A 5,047-nucleotide genomic window follows, 5' to 3' on the forward strand; every position below is an offset into this window, starting at 1 on the left:
CATTAGCGTGTAAATCAATGAATACTACATCTTAGCCTGGGGAGGCCTCAAACTCATGGTGCGTGTATGTGTGTATGTGTATGTGTGTGTGTGTGTATATATCTCTGTGCATATGAGCATTTTAATGTTGAACCACTTAGAAAGTTCTTAGATCACTACATTATAATTTGAAAGATCGAAACCTAAATGCTTATTTCTAACCTAATAAGCAATGTGCTTAGACAGATGGGAGAAAGCCACAGTAATGTACACCCACAGGAGCAGAAATGGGTGGGAGAAGATCTTTGGAAAAGCTAGTGGCTTATTATTGTAAAGTAAAAGAAAGAAGTAACAATGGCAACAAGACTTCTGATAATTTCATAAGTAGTATTCATTCTTTGGCTGCTAGGAAGCTCAAAGCTAAATCCGCTGCAAGATTTTAACTCTCTTAGAGGAACTTAAGCCTATATAACAGATTACTCTTTTATCTTAGTTTTTATTGCTCTGTCTTTTCAAAATGGTGGTTCTATACATAGAAGGGAGAACAAAACAGGAAAGGCAATTGAATTTCGGATATGGTTAGTTTGAAATGCCTTGGTACATACAGGCGCAAAAACAAAATAAGCATTTAAATATGCGACAGCATGCTCAGAGATCAGTGTGTAGACCTCTTCTCAGCTATACTTACTCTGATAATTTCATCTAACCTCATGGCTTTAAATGCCATCATATTTTAATGACTTCCAAATTCATTTCTCCAGCTCAGAGCTATCTTGTGAACGTTAGACTCATCTTGACATCTCCATTAGGATATCTAATTAGCATCTCAAATTTACATGTTCAAAAACTGTGTTCCCATTATTCTCTCCCAAACCCCCTTCTCTCTACAGTCCCCATCCCAGTCAACGACTTAGATCCTTCCTTGCGTTCTCATGTCTAATCGCTCAGCAGATCCTGTTGACGCTATCATTTCTCATCACCTCTACCGCTACTACTGTGGTCCAAGCGACCCTTAACTCTTTCCCGGTTATTCCAATTGCCTCTTAACTGGTTCCCTGTTTTGCCCATGCTCTCCAAAGCCCATTCTTGACACCTCTGCAAGAGATCATGTGATTTTTCTCCTTAAACGCCTCAAACAGCCCACCTTCCTTGAAGCCATAAAATGGCCAACAGGGCCCTGCGTGATCTTGCCCCCATTAGCTTCTGACCTCATTTCCTATTGCTCTCCTCATTCCATTTGCACAAGCCCTTCAGTCTCCTCATTCCTCCTGGACCAAACCATGTTTTTGTTTGTCTCAGGCTTTTGCATTTGCATTTTCTTCTGCCTGGAATGTTGCCTCAGGTTTTGCTTTTGCTTTTTCTTCTGCCTGAAATGTTCTTTCAACAAATAGCCACAATGGTTGCTTCCTCCTCTATCTCCTTCAATGCTCTGCACAAATATCCCCTTCTCAGTGGGACCTTCCCTGACCACAAAATTTAAAATTGCCACCTTTACATCTATCCACAGACAGGATTTAACTTCCTTGCCTGCCCTGGTTTTCTCTGTAGCCCTTTAGACTACCTAAAATACTATATATTGTTTGTACCTACAATATTGTCAGACTATAAGTTCTATATGGGTAGACATTTTATTTCCTCAGCCTAGAAAAGTGCCGGATAGAGTAGGTGTTTAATTACTATTGGGTAAGTATTGAATGAATCAATGACTAAGCACACAAATCTGGGACCCAGGTAGGAGTTTGTACAGAAGATTTTTTTTTTTTAAAGGATGTCATTCACATATGGTTGGAAGATGGAATTGCGTCCAGTGGACAGATTACTCAGAAAGTATGTACCACATGAGGAGAATAAAGGGTGGAAATCAATCTTAGGAGAAGAGAAAGAAGGACAGTGAAAGGAGCCTGTAAACAAGTAATAAGAATGTAGAAGGAGAGCAAGAAGAGATTGAGCAAGGAAAAGGTAGACATACTTTCAAAAGGAGTGGTTAGCAGTGTCAGAGGTAACAGAAAGGTGAAGAAAGACTAGCAATAAAAAGTGTCTGTAGATGATGTAATACAGAATTGTACACCTGAAATCTATGTAATTTTACTAACAATTGTCACCCCAATAAATTTAATTAAAAAAAAAAAAAAGTGTCTGTAGAAATTGCTGAGCTATTTGGAAAAACTAAATGAATGTAGATCATCTCACACCATATATCCAACTCCAGATGGATAGTGTTGAATGTAAAAAATGAGTGAAGAAATATGCTCTTGATGGGAAAGAATTTTCTCAGCTGAAAATAAATTACATAGTTTACAAAGTACTAACTGATAAATTTGATTCCATTAAGATGAAAAATGTTCTCTATATCAAAAAGAGCTTAACCAAAATGAGAGGCTAAAATAAACTGGGAAAAATATGTGCAGTAAATTTGACAATGGGATATATTTTTATGCTAAAAAAACTCTTACAATAAGAAAAATCTTAAAATTCTAATATATGAAAGATGAAAAACAGGAACAGATTTTACACAGGTGGAAATATAAACAGTGCAAAATGGTCTGCTCGACAAATAGATGAGGAAATATCAATTAGGGCTGGCTCAGGTGGTTAGAGCTTCTTACTCCCAAGGCTGCTGGTTCGATTCCCACATGGGCCAGTGGGCTCTCAACCACAAGGTTGCTGGTTCAACTCCTTGACTCCCGCGGGGGATGGTGGGCTCCGCCCCCTGCAACTAAGATTGAACAGGGCACCTTGAGCTGAGCTGCCTCCCGGATGGCTCACTGGGTTGGAGCGCGGGCTCTCGGCCACGAGGTTGCCAGTTCGATTCCTCATCCCACAGGGGATGGTGGGCAGTACCCCCTGCAACTAGGATTGAGCACGGCACCTTGAGCTGAGATGCCGCTGAGCTCCCAGATGGCTCAGCTGGTTGGAGCGCATCCTCTCAACCACAGGGTTGCCGGTTCGCCTCCCACAAGGGATGGTGGGTTGCGCCCGCTGCAACTGGCAGCAGTGGCTGGACCTGGAGCTGAGCTGCTGAGCTGCGCCCTCCACAACTAAGACTGAAAAGACAACAACTTGAAGCTGGGCGGCACCCTCCAAGACTGGGATTGGAGGGACAACAGCTTGACTTGGAAAAAAAAAAAAAAGTCCTGGAAGTACACACTGTTCCCCAATTAAAAAAAAAAGTCCTGTTCCTCTTCCCCAATAAAATCTTTAAAAAAAAAAAAAAGAGAAATATCAATTAAAACAAGGCTAAGATGTTTTCACCTTTTAATTAACAAAGTTTAACAATATAATTATGAAAAAAATGTGAAAAATAATTACTTATATACTGTCAGTAGACCTAACCAGGTACAATCCATTTTAGAAAGCAATTTAAAAATAGAACGAAATATTCACAATGACCAAAAGGTGGAAACAATCCAAATGCCCATCAGATGAAGGGATAAACCAAATCAGGTATATACATATGATGGGATATTATTTAGCTTTAAAAAGGAATGAAATATGATATTTGCTACAATGTGGTTAAATCTAGAAAACATTATGTTAAGTGAAATAAGCCAGACATAGAAGGACAAATAGTGTATGATTCCACTTGTATGAGGGACCCAGAATAGTCAGTCGTAGAAAAAAAAGGTACAATGGTAGTTGCCAGGGTGTGGGGCATGAGGAGTGGGAAGTTATCATTTCATGGGTAGGGTTTCTATTTGGGATGATGAAAAGCTCTGGAGATGGCTAGTGGGATGACTGAGCAACATTGTGAATGTATCTAATGCCACTGAATTGTACACTTAAAAACTCAAAATTGGGCTGGCCCGGTGGCTCAGGCAGTTATTGCTCTGTGCTCCTAACTCCAAAGGCTGCTGGTTCGATTCCCACATTGGCCAGTGGGTTCTCAACCACAAGGTTGCCAGTTCAATTCCTCGAGTCCCGCAAGGGATGGTGGGCTCTGCCCCCTGCAACTAAGATTGAACACGGCACCTTGAGCTGAGCTGCCGCTGAGCTCCCGGAGGGCTCAGTTTGTTGGAGCGCGTCCTCTCAACCACAAGGTTGCCAGTTCAACTCCCGCAAGGGATGGTGGGCTGTGCCCCCTGCAACTAGTAACGGCAACTGGACCTGGAGCTGAGCTGCGCCCTCCACAACTAAGACTGAAAGAACAACAACTTGAAGCTGAACAGAACCCTCCACAACTAAGATTGAAAGGACAACAACTTGACTTGGAGAAAAGTCCTGAAAGTGCACACTGTTCCCCAATAAAGTCCTGTTCCCCTTCCCAAATAAAATCTTTTTTAAAAAAAACAACTCAAAATAGTGCATTTTATTTGTATTTAAATTTAAATAGTAAAATAATGATTAATATTAAATACTATATTATTAATACTAGTAAAATATTACTATTTTAATTATTAATAATAATTCATTATTATTATATATTATTTTTATGGTAAATCATTACTATTATTAAATAGTAAAATAGTTAAAATGGTAAATTTATTTGTATGTAAAAAAAAAATCTCGAGAGTGCGACGAGTTACTCCATGCTAAGTGGGGACTAACAATGGACACCCAGAGGGATATTCAACCCCCAAAGCAGCAGCCAATGATCTGTGGAGAATGTCACACAGAAAATGAAATAAAATCCAGGGATCCAATCAGATGCAGAGAATGTGGATACAGAATAATGTACAAGAAAAGGATTAAAAAATTGGTGCTCAGTGAAACATGGAATTCTGGGAATGTCTTTGTATTTGGATGTGCCATTAATGCTGTTGTATAGCTTTTGATTTGTGTACATACCTGTATGAATGCAACTATATACACGTGATTTCATTTAAAAAGCCATATTGTATTTAGGTATCTATTAATAGTTTATGTAAAGAAATTCTTTTTTGTTCAATTAAAAAAAATCTCAAAACAGATATGTATTAAGAACCTTAAAATGACCCAGTAATTCCACATTTAGAAACTATTCTTGTGGAAATAAGGCACAATTTAAGCAAAATGTTCGATGAGAATGTTATTTATCATTGCAAAACAACTCTTTGGAATCAAAACAATGGTCAAATAAATAACGGCATGT

General features: G+C 39.1%; 1 pseudogene; it reads left to right on the forward strand.

The window, feature by feature from the left end:
• Positions 1-4,525: 4,525 nt before the first annotated feature.
• Positions 4,526-4,773, forward strand: LOC141568447 (DNA-directed RNA polymerases I, II, and III subunit RPABC4 pseudogene; annotated as a pseudogene).
• The last annotated feature ends 274 nt before the right edge of the window (positions 4,774-5,047 follow it).

The sequence above is a fragment of the Rhinolophus sinicus genome, chromosome 1 (assembly GCF_057876585.1).
Source record: "Rhinolophus sinicus isolate RSI-liver-muscle chromosome 1, RSI-T2T, whole genome shotgun sequence".
NCBI lineage: Eukaryota > Metazoa > Chordata > Mammalia > Chiroptera > Rhinolophidae > Rhinolophus > Rhinolophus sinicus.